Source organism: Furipterus horrens, unplaced genomic scaffold (genome assembly GCF_987537825.1).
Source record: "Furipterus horrens unplaced genomic scaffold, mFurHor1.1.pri manual_scaffold_17, whole genome shotgun sequence".
Classification (NCBI taxonomy): domain Eukaryota; kingdom Metazoa; phylum Chordata; class Mammalia; order Chiroptera; family Furipteridae; genus Furipterus; species Furipterus horrens.
In genome coordinates, this window is record NW_028327187.1 from 9,519,047 (window position 1) to 9,531,476 (window position 12,430).

The 12,430-nt window shown below is 47.0% G+C and overlaps 1 pseudogene; it reads right to left on the reverse strand.

Moving 5' to 3' along the window:
- Window positions 1-11,319: 11,319 nt before the first annotated feature.
- LOC149990466 (ribosome production factor 1 pseudogene) lies at window positions 11,320-12,014 on the reverse strand (annotated as a pseudogene).
- Window positions 12,015-12,430: the final 416 nt, after the last annotated feature.

Below are 12,430 nucleotides of genomic sequence, written 5' to 3' on the forward strand. Positions count from 1 at the left end.
GTTGGGGGCTGCTGGGCCTGACTAGTAAACATAGCAGAGCTTGGTCCTTGGGGATCTCATGCTCCCTTCCCTTTCTTTACTTCTCAGCACACCAGGCTGGCCGGGGTAGAGTCCACAGGATTTAGGAGGCGCTGAGTTGACCTTCTTATGGGCAGAGGTACTTTGATCCTGCACTGGGAAGTCTGTATTTCCCATCTAGATCCTGGTGACTGGGAGACCAGACTTTCCAACAGAAGGAATTTCACTTCAAGGGGCATCTAATGTCTTTTCTGGAGATCACATTCAGGCCTGCCTCACTGCGTGGCTGCCTGCTTTGATTGTCCTGTGCCACACAGAACCAGAGTCTCAGTTCCATCTCCGAGCCATCCCTGGGCCCCTCCCTTGGGCGGGAAGAAATTCCTGCCAAGGTAAGGGGCATTTTACAGAACTCCCCATAGTGTGGGCATTTCAGATGGTAGTCTTCTGTCTCTGTGAGAGGAGTGGAAGGGGAATTCCAAAGTCACTTGTGTTTGGCCTCTCCGGTGGACAGAAGGGGCTCAGTGATATGAAGGTAGTATAAAGGTATATCTTATCTCTCCAACATTACCAGTTTGGGGACTCATCATAAGGAACATGGGAGCGAGAAGGACCCTTAGAACCATCTGGCCCATTGATTTTCAAACCCAGCTATTCATCAAAATCACCAGAGAATCAGACCCTAAGTCCTTAAGGTTCTGGTTCAGGAGGAGCCTGGCAATCTATATTTTTAAATATAGATATACAGCCAGTGATCTAGTCCAGTGTCCTCACATTACAGACTGGAGAAACTAAGACTCAGAGAGGTCTGTTTGCAAGGTGACATGGCAACTACCTAACCTGACATCTGATTCTAGTCTACATTTTCTCGTTCTAGCATCTCATTTATGCCCCCTTAGGGTTGCTGTATAAAATACAGTGTGCCTGCTGATTTTGAATTTCAGACATACTCATACTAAAAAGTTACTTTTCTATCCGAATTTCAAATTTAACTGAGCATCCTGTACTTAATATTTGCTCAGTCTGGCAACTCTATGTACCTTACACTGCAGGCCACCTGAGTGAACTTTGTCACATGTGATCCCTGAATTCCTACACTTAGACCTTTCCTTATGTTCTTCCCTCTGTTTGAAATAATCATCCCATTATTGTCCCCAAATCCTGCCCATTCATTCTTCAACCAGACTGCCTCCTTTCAAACCTTCTTATCCTTTGAGTTGACCTTATTCTAGCCTCTGATAAAACTTTTCTTTGTCTCTCTAGAGTTCTTTATCTACTTGGCTTAACTCTCCTGTGGAGCACGAGCCAGCCCCCTGCCAAGGCAGGGACCATATCTGAGCAGAGTAGTGTGTAAAAGCTTAGGCTCTGGAGTCAGGTGAATTTTGCTTGATTGCAGCTCTTCCATTTATGAGCCATGTGACCTTGGGCAAGATTTTCCACCAATTTGGGACTGTTCCCTCATCTGTAAAATGGAAATTATAAGAGTAATTTCTGCATACGGTTGTGGTGAAAACTAAAATGAGATAAACCCTTGAGAGTGTTTAGAATAGAGCAGGTATACCCGAAGTGCTCAGTAGATGTTAGCTGTTGTTACAAATCATCATCTCTGCATCCTCAGGGCCATGCCCAGAGTAGGGATCAGTAAAGTCTGCTCAATGAATGAGTGAATGGATGAACGAATGAACGAATGAATGAATACATGAGTACAAGTAAAAGGCCTGCATATGAGATCTTGTGCCCTGTTGACAGAAACTGCTAGATGTTTATGTGAGTGGCTTCGTATTGAAAATACGTGTGCACCGGAAAAGCGTGTCCCCTCGGGAGAAAGTGTCCTCCCTCAAGAAGCTATATATAATACATTATTCTTCTCTAGGAGAGTAATTTACCGTTAGGAGATTGTTACATGAATGTTTGTCTCGTCGGAGTGCCTCTGTGTTTCTGTTCTTTGCAAGAATGAGTGGAAATGAAAACCTAGACTTGTGCCTTTAACTCTGTCCGTGCCCTCCCATGGGCTGCTAAGAAACTCTCTTCCTCTGTTAGAGTGGAATTAATTGGTTGAAAGATTGGTAAATACTTGGAGACCAAGAAAAAATATTTTTAAAAAAAGATGACAGACAACAGATCGGTGGTCACCGGAGGGGAAGGGGTGGGGTTGAGCAAAATGGGTAAGGGAGGGTCAAATGTATGAGAAGGAAAGAAAATAGACTTTTGACAGTGATCATGCTATAGTTTATACAGATATTGCATTATAACGCACAGCGGAATAACATAATGTTATTAACCAATGTTACCCCAATGAAAAGAAAAGAAAAACTAAAAGGAAATACGAGTGCCACGCTCTCTTCGGGTTTACTTTTCTGATTCCTCACTATTACCTCCCACCCCTCACTGCCCAACAAATGCAGTAGTGGGGGGTTTGCTGGGTCCATGGCTTTCATCAAGAATGAGCGTAAAATGAACCGGTAGAGAAAAGGAAACAAGACAGGTGGTTTCTAGCACAGTGAGATGTATTTACTCTCATCTGAGATCACTGATGACTTTTTTGCAACAAGGCACCCAGCATATTGCCTGCTGTATAGTAGCTGTCAAATAAACATTTGTTGAATGAATGCCTGGACATTGTTGAATGAAAGGCAGTGTATAATATATGCATACATAAGTTGATTTGATTTTTTAATAAAATAAATGTGGAATCATTCTCCTACCCCTCCTTTCTATCGTGTTCCTGGTTCAACCTGGAAAAGGGACTGATCCGGAGCTTCCACAGGAACCCTGAAGTTCGGTGCAAGTACCATTTATAATCAATCTCTGTTGTGCTCTGGAGGCTCATGGAAACATGAGAGGTTAGTCTGGCCAACTTTCCCCCTTGTGTGCATCTAGTGATGGGGAGCTCACTACTTTACAATTTTTGCTATGCTCTTGATCTATGCTATGATCTTTGAGTGCTCTGAAAAGCTCTTACTGCTGCATCAGTGACAGATCTGGTACCAGAACCCAAAGTTCTCTATAACCCAGACAAGAGTACTATGCACCGTACCACTGTTGGAACTATCAAGCTGTATTTATTCAAAGGCGGTGGGAAAAGAGCTTTCCCAGGAAGCAGGAGGCCTGGGTCCAAGTCTGAGCTGTGCCGTTGGTTGACTTGCTATCTCAAATTGGGCAATCCGTTTCCTTACTCCTCCTTTTTGCACAATGAGGGGTTTCAAACTGGATATTCTGTAAGACTGTTCCAGCTCCTCTGTTCCAGGATTCACTAGGGAGGGTTAATTAAGATCTTATAATATACTGGTTCTCAAAGTTTGGTCTAGGAGTCCCTTAGATCTTTTTTAAGCTGCATATCTGTATGAGGCAGGATTTTCTTCATAGAGTACTTCAACCAAAACAGCATATCACACAGACTGAGTGCAGAAGCAGCTATCAGAATTCAGCTTTTATTAAGCCAGACATGAAAGAGAACTGCAAAAAAATAAAAATTAAAGAAGTAAAATGATACCGCTCTCCTCAGTACATTTATTTTTGTCATAAAAAATACTGTTATTCTTTATAAAGTATATTAAAGTATGCTCTAAAGTATGTCATTTATGTTAACATGTTTTTAAATAAATGAAGAAATGGGTTAATACCCCTTTAAATGTCTCCATTTTAATATATAATATGATAGATATCCATAGATACAACCCAGATAAATAAAAACTCTTTGGTCTCCACAACTTTTAATACTGTAAAGGGGTCCTGAGAGCAAAATGTTTGAGAACTGCTGTTCTGTAGGTCTTTGGCTTCCTGTCTCATTTTGTATAGCCTTGTCCCTCCAAGGTTCCAAATGGGATCTGTTCCATATATGACAGAAGGATGGACACAATGACCTTGGGAGGGAAGCCATTCTTCTTAACTCACAGGTCACGGCCATACGAGGCTTCTCCTCGCCTTCACTTGGGTTCCTTGGCCTAGACTGTGACTCGGACCCGCTGGACCTTCTGGTTGCACCTGCCCTAATTGGTATACTCTCCATACCCCAAACCCCCAACTCCCCAGACCCTCCCCGAGCCCTGCCACCTGAGAAAGTGGCTTCATGTCTGCTCTGCTGCTCATGGGGAACAGACGGAGGCAAGAGAAGACAGAGGATCTGTGTTCACTGAAAAGAACCCACTATGTGTCAGATTCTTCATGCCCCTTCTTCTTTTATGACAAGCCTGGCAGGTGAGTAGGGATCTTTATGTTCATCCTCATGTTACAATCAGGGAAGCTGAGGGTGGGTGTCAAAGATGAAGTCTTGCCTAAGGTGGTTACACAGCCAAAAAATATCTGGGCTTGGATTTGAACTCAGGTCTAAATGGTGCCAAATCAATGCTCTTCCTGCAGGGAGAGTCGGGAGCATCCAGGAAAGGAAGAGGGAGCAGGGGAAACTAACATCAACTGAACACTGACTATGTGCCAAGCATGGCAAGTGTGAACGTGACATCTCATTGGCTCAGCAGTAGCCCCCGTCTGTGGGCAGCGAGCCCACCATTTGTCACGAAGAAACAGACTTCGAGAAGTGAAGTGGCTTTCCTAAGGGCACACGGCTAGAAGGTTAACAGAAGCAGCATTCAAACCTAAGTCTGTCTGGTCCCAAAGCCTCTGCTCCTTCAATAACAACACATAACAGTTATCAAGACTACTTTATGCCGAGCACTGTACCAAATGCTTTAATTCATTTAATTTCAACCTGCAAATGGGGTAGGTGCTCCAGTTATCTGACTGTGGGGGAAGAGGGCACGTGTTCAAAGGAGGGGACACTCGTCTGCTCTGGGTCTTTGTATCACTCCCCTGCCACATGCAGAGGGCTTCCCCTTATAAGCCTGCGTGCGGTTGGAGGTGGGTGGGAAGGAGCCAGCCTTGCCTCTGGCCGACTAAGCATCCTGACAGGGTGCAACACAAAGGCTAGAGAAAAGGGGAGAGATCAGCTATCGCAACCTCCTCAGGATACAAATGGGAAAACTGAAGGCCACAGAGTAAGTTGTAAGGTGAGCCGGCGGGATCCTTGAAGACCCCTCGGGACAATCTTTGGATCAAACCACTAGTGAAGAAAGTCCTAAAGATGGGCATAGGCTTGCTCAAAGTAGGTTGAGAATCTTCTAGGGTCCCAGCTGTTGGCTCTTTGCCTGACCATCTCAGGTCTCTGAAAGGGAAGTGAGGCCACGGGGAGTAAGTTATTCTGGGCCTTGTGATGACATGTGCCCCCAGAGACGCAAGCCTGGCCCTTTGCCATGGGGTCCCTGGGAGCCTTCTGGCTGTCAGCCATGGCACCCTGCCTGCTGAGGCTTGGGAGAAGAGGAATCACTGCTTCTTAATGGCTTCCGGCCCAGAAAGTCTCTAGAACTGCTTAATGCTAACTCTTCCCACTGAAAGAACGGCCATCAGTGCATCCAGAGTGTTCGGGTTCAGGTACCAGGCTAAACTTCTGGATCTGGAGGAACCTGAGCATGGGCCACCGTCTCCTCAGAAGGTGTTTAGAGGACACACAGCTAGGCCCTCTGAGCTGGGAGAGAGCCTTAATGCCTGGAGTCACGGGGTGGGGGAAATGCCTTTGGGAGCTCAGATTTTCTTTGGGGCGCTACCTGACTTCCTATGGACTCCCAGGGCAGCATAGGAGTTGTGAGCGGAGCTCTGATTGTTGGCCAGAATGGAGATTTTTCCGGACTTACCCTGTCCTGAAGCCCAAACAGAAGCCACACAATAGACTTGAGACCTAGAGACTTGTGACCCTGCCTCTCATTATGCAGTCAGGAAAACTGAGGCCCGGAAAGGAAGGGGGCTCCTGAAGGTGCCAGAGTGAGTCACGATTCCTGACTTTAGAGCACGGTTGGAGAATGACACTGTAACCCAGGACCCAGAGCTTCCGGTCTGAGAAGGTTTCCTAAGGCCACAGCTTCTGCCCATGCACTGACTGCTTTCACACCTGCTGGGGTGCTGTCTGGGTGGAGGGGTCTCTTCTCTGGGCCCTTTTCCTTAGCACTTTATTCACAGCCCCTGTGTGCTTTTGGTTGTACCCAGAGGCCCCCAGGGACAGCTGGTGTGACATTCGGCAGGAGGCAAGCAGGCAGGCTGGCCACTCCAAGCTTGGGAACTGTAATGTTCAGAGAATTTCAATTGGCATTGTGTCCGGCCCCAGCCAACTGATTCACGGTGCCGAGTTTGAATCAGTGACCCGCCTCCTGGTCCCTCCTCCTTAGCTAGCCTCCTCTCTCCCTCCCTCCTTCCCTTCTTCCCTCCCTCGGCCAGCCCTCCGGGAGGCGCCTGAAGTGGAGGCGAGCTGAGCTCAGGACAGCCGTTGCTCGGCTTCTCCCCTCTCTGCGCAGTGCTGGCTGATGGAGCACAGGGCCCAGGCTGGCTGTCGCTGAGCCCCTGGTGCCCTGTAGCCTAGTCCCCAGAGAGGGAGAGGCCTGTGCCCAGCAGAACTCTGCCTGGCGCTGCCAGCTGCTCGCGCCTCACCATGCCTCCTCTGCTGGATGCGTTCTGGGCTTGCTTCAGGAAAGTGAAGGTAAGTAGCTGCTCAGACCCAGCCCACCCCACTGCTCAGGGGGGAAGAGGGCAGCTGGGGACCACTGCATTGTGACTCAAAGGCAAGTGGGCTTCTGAGACTACGCTGGCACTAGAAAGGCTTGGGTTCAAGTCTCACCTTTGTCATTTAAGCAACTCTGTGATCTTTTCTGCTGCTTTCCCATGAAAATGAATAGGCTCTGTTTCATAAAACTTGCCCTCGGCCTTGCCACTGAAGCAGGATTCTTAACCCCTTTGACATCCCCCTCCCCAAGTTTCCTTGGCTTTAAAATGAAAACAATAGCGACACCAGCTTTATAGTATGAAGAAGCGGGTGTTATTATTTGTATCCTCGATGTTTACAAATGTAAGAGATAATGTGTGTGAAGTACCTCACGCGATGACTGGCGTGTAGCATCCACACGGGTAATGGTAACTTATGATGATTATTATTGCTAATGTCCATCAACATATAGCGAGCACCTACTCTGCACTAGGCACCGTAGGAGTTACACAAAGGCAAAAAGGGACAGGGCTTCTGTCCACGAAGAGGAGGTCGAAAAAGTGACAGATATTTATCAAGCACCTACTCTATACAACACACTATGCTAAGTGGTCCGTCAGTTAAATATTTGGTGGCTGCTGCTGTCTCCCTGGACAGGGGATGCCGAAGCACAGCGGGACCCGCAAGGCTGCGTAGGCTATGATTTCTGCTCTCAAGAACCAAGGAGCTGATATTGATTTAGCCACCTCTATGTACCAGACATAGGCACTTTTTTTTTTTCAGTTGGGGGGAATTGTTTCTCTAAAATGATCTTTTCACTAAAACAGTTTTATCTACTCATTAAGACAACTGGGAGAATAGATAAATGGAGAAGAAAAGAAAAAAACTGCCATCTATTATTTTCAATAGTCAGGAAAATCATTGTTAACATGTTAGCATATTTCTTTCAGTCTTTTCTTTCATCTGCAGTTCTTCCTTTATTCTTTCAAAGCTGCAGTTCTTCACTATGCATATATTATGTTTACTCTGATTTGAAATTCATTTAGCTCAAATTTCCCTTAAGGCATCTATATTTTTAAAGATTTTATTTCTTTTTAAAGAGAGGGGAAATGAGGGAGAAAGAGAGGAAGCGAAACATCGATGTACAAGAGATACATTGATCGGTTGCCTCTCACACACCCCCAACTGGGGATCTGCAACCCAGGCATGTGCCCCGACTGGGAATTCATTCAGGCAACCTTTCAGTTTGCAGGCTGACGCTCAATTCGTGGAGGCACATGAGCCAGGGCTTAAGGCATATTTTTAATGGGTGTGTAATATGTTATCGAGTTCATTTACCACAATTTAGTTAATCGTTGCCCTATTTTTTGAACATTGATGTTTTTCCTTTTCTTTATCATGGTTTTAAGTAACGCTATAATAAACACCTTTTGAGTCCTTTTTTATTTTTTGTAGTGATTCCCAAAGATGGAATTTCTAAGCTAAAAGCGTTCGACCGCTTTTGTATGGGCCTGGATGTGATTACCAAATGGTTTTATCAAAAGGGTCAAGCATTTGCACTCCCAACGGCAGTGAATGAGCTCACAAGTGCCCCAAGGCTACAGTGACCTGTCCTTTGGAGGGCCAGTGGACAGCTCGCAGGCAGTAAGCTCCGAGGGCAGTTGCTAAAGAGGGGAAGTCAAGCCCTCAACCGCTTGCCAGCTGGGCAACCGCTGAGCGCACTGGGTCAGTGTTGCTCCTCTGCTTTCTTCTGGGCTCATCCAATGACTTGGGAGATGCCCGTTTGGAAACCTGGAAACCAAAAGCCTTTGATGGCAATAGGGGTAGAAGGAATGATGCTCCCAGTGGGGACTAACCAGTGATCCCACTGATGCATTCACTGTGGTGGTAGTCTTCACCACGCCCCATTGTCTTCCTGCTTTTCTAGATGGGGAAAGGACCTTGGGAGCGATTGAGAAATGTTTACAAGGTCCCTCAGGTGTGAATGGTAGAGCTGGGGTCTGAACTCCCAGCTCCATACTCTTCTTGTCACTGTGCGGCTTCACATGTTTCAGCCCGGTCGGAAGACTTTCAGCCAACTAGGCTGACTGTAGGAGGATGAAAGTAAGGCTGGGACTCTTGGAAGGAAAGATCGTTTCCAGCTGGAGGGGCTTGGAAAAGTTTCATAGGAGGTCACATTTGGGCTGAGACTGAGGCTTAAAGGAAGAGAAGAGCTTGTCAGTCCAAAAAAGGGGGAAGGGCATTCCAGGCATGCCTGGCAGAGGGAGCTTCGGGAGCAGGAGTCTGGAGGCAGTCAAGTGGTGGTGGGTCGGGGAGCCCTGTGCCTCAAGTGCAGGGTTTGAGGGGGCAGAGGAACTAGAGGCCGAACCAGGGGCTGCCTCCCATAGGGTTTGCAATCGATCTGTGGATTCATGGTCCCAAATGAGATTTTCACTTATCAGCAGGGAAATGGGAGAAAAGTGGAGATAATGTAATGCAATTTTCCGAAAGCTCAATTAATTCAACTCAAGAGACTGTTCTTTATTTGGAGATTGTTATGTCCTTATGGGGGTGGGGTTCTTTTATGAAATAGAAGTGAGAGGGGTTTTTTGTTTGTTTGTTTGTTTTTGTTTTTTAAATAATCTATCTTCAGAAAAATAAAAATGTTTGTGACTCTCTGACTGTTCCCCTATTTATTTATTTAAACATTGTCTTCCTCATCCATGAAATTCCAAAGTCTGGAGCCTGTTGTGTTAGGGGACAGGGGAATTTTAGTCAAGTAGGGATATAATTAAATGGATGGCTCTAAGAAAAGCGCTCCAGCAGTCTGGGTTTGGGCACATTGTAGAGGGCCATGTGGTGACGCAGAACCTACTAAGGTGGCTGTGATGGCAGTGAGGCTGTGTGGGCCAGAGACAAGAGGTGGGTCTCATGAAAAGAACAGGGCAAGGAGGAAGTGAAATTGCCTGAGGGGTCTGATGCCCGATTGGCATCACTGTCCACTACCCTGGCCAACCATTCTGGGTGCTTGGCTTGGATTTAAATCCCTTTATGCTAATTACCCAAACCTTTTCAGATTCCCAGCAAGTACTACCAGTCCATGCCAACCTCTTAGGAATTGTCGGGGGAGGAAAACCCCAAGAAAAGCCATGGCCCTCTATCCCAGGCCCTAAACACTACTACTCACACACACATTCACTCGTGCGCATGTCCACAAACAGAATGTACATGCGTTTGTGCACACTCTCAGCTGCATATACACATGCATAGACATGTCATTCAAGCTTGTACACACACAAACACATGCAAATGTACATGCACACACAGTGCACAGCCACAAGCATGTGGACTCACAGACATATGCGTGCATGCGTATACACAAGTAGGCACACTTCCACACAAACACATGCCTTCTCATGCATAAGCACACAGGCACACATGGACCCAGGAACTACACAAAGTTGTGTAGACATAGAGAAGCATGCACACGTATGCACAGGGCTGTGGCAGATGCCAATCAACACATGGTTAGATCTCAGGGTGCGAAGGCAGCCTGCCAGACCCCCACACAGCACTTAGGTTTCATTTCTCCTTTTCCAATGCTGTTGCTTTGAGGCCCCAGTCAGACAGGCAGCCCTCTGGACTTATAAGCCTAGTGGAGGGCACGAGCTGCTCTGAGTCTGCTGCCCTCTCTGAGCGCATGGCGGAGCTGATGGCAAGGAGGGGCATGGCTGTGACAAAGCCTGCCAGAGCTGAAAGGGCCCTTTCGGATTGCCTCATTCAACCTTCTTGGGGTGCTGATGGGGAAACTGAGCTGTATGGAGCTCTCCCTCAGCTGGAGAGGCATGAGGAAGGGGAGAGCAGAGAAACTTCAGTTTGCATTCCACCCAACCCCACCCAACACACACACACACATACTGACCGTGTGCCTTTGAACAAGTCCTCTCCCGGCCTCAGCTTCCTCACCTGCAAAATCAGCACCTGCCTCACAGAGATGCCACAAGGGTTCAGGGAGGCTATCTTTAAAGTGACTGACACTGAGTGGGTGGTCAACACACGTGACTTGTTAGAAGCAGATTTTCTGCACACTGGAGGCACCAAAGCAGAGAACGATGATTATTCTATATTTGGAAACTCCAGGGTGAAGGTCTCAGGTCATGTCTGCTCTTTTGCCTCAGCCTCCACACCAGAAACAACCTATGTGGGAGCTGAAGGGTGATACTTTAGAAGCCAAGGATACTGGGAAGGTGGCAAGAAGCCAGGCCAGGGCCCCAGTCTGCTTTGAGCCGCACTGGGGGTTAGGGGCAGCCAAGGGACAAGATGCTTGAATGTGAGCTGAACCAAGTATAAATAGTTCCATACGTGTCTGATGTGTCTCCCCTGGAGGCCAGTGGGCTGGGGAGGTATCTGTGGTCGCTCAGAACAACCAAACATGCATATGAGGGCACCTCCCCCCAGCCTCACACTTTCACATGTGCACACTCAGGACTGTTTCTTCAGTATGTCCTTTTGCCCCCTTCTAGCGCTTAACATGGTGTTATGTACATGGCAAGCGCCCAGAACATGGGTCCTCTCTCACGTTACTCTCCTGTGTCAGGTGGGCAAATCAGTTCCTTGGGGGCACTGGCCTGGGAGGTGGAGAATCCAGCTGGGGACCAGGTCCCCAGTTGGGGGCACGTGAGAGGCAACCACACACTGATGTTTCTCTCCCTCTCTTTCTCCCTCCCTTCCCCTCTCTCTAAAAATAAATAAATAAAGTCTTTACAAAATAAAAATAAAAAAATAAAATTATTCAGCTTACTTCAGGTTTGTGTTCTGTGGCGTCCTTGCCTCTTAATTTCTTTACCCAGATGATCACTGCTCATTTTAAAATGAGCAGTTGGTCCATTTGGCAAGTGACTCAGAATTAATCCATCTGGTGTTTTATGATCTTCATTAATAACGATCAGATCTGTGAAATCTCTTGAGATGCACCGTGGAGAAATAGTTTTCAGAGCCAGTCTTCTTCTGTAATAAACATGTGTTTGGTATAACTGTGGAGAGCTGTACAGAGAAGGTACAGTTTCTCCCATTAGGTCTATCCGATGTTGTAATGAGAATCTTGGGAGAAGTTTGTCTGTCGAGGTAAGAAGCAAATTCATCTGCAGCTTCATCATTAGGGCCCCCTGTGGCTGCATCGCATACTCGCTGGCGGCCAATGTTCTTGGGCAGAGGCTTCAGTGCAGCCTTATCCCCAAGAGCTCCTTTCCTTTTCCAGTTTTTTCTTAGCTGCCAACTTTTCCTTCTGCTGCTGCTGTTTGAACCATGTGAACAGAAAGTGTTGCCACTGTTTGCTTTTAATCTCCGAAATACTGAAGGCTGGAGGAAAGACAGGTGCACTGGGGCGCTCGAGCCTGCTTTCCATGGCCCCATTCTCAACCACTGCAGCCTCTGGAGGCTCTTTGGTCGCACCTTTGTGTTTCAGGCCTTTCTTTCTGCTGCCGCCAGTCTTCTCCATGGTGTTTCCTTGGTGTCTAGACCAGCGGTTCTCAACCTGTGGGTCACGACCCCTTTGGGGGTCGAACGACCCTTTCACAGGGGTCGCCTAAGACCATCGGAAAACACATATATAATTACCTATTGTTTTTGTGATTCATCACTATGCTTTAGTTATGTTCAATTTGTAACAATGAAAATACATCCTGCCTATCAGATATTTACATTACGATTCATAACAGGAGCAAAATGACAGTTATGAAGTAGCAACGAAAATAATTTTATGGTTGGCGGTCACCACAACATGAGGAACTGTATGAAAGGGTCGCGGCATTAGGAAGGTGGAGAACCACTGGTCTATACGGAAAACTGGCCTCCCATACTGAGTCGCACATAGGAGTGCATATGTGCACAAAGGCTCTCCTGTATTCACCCAAG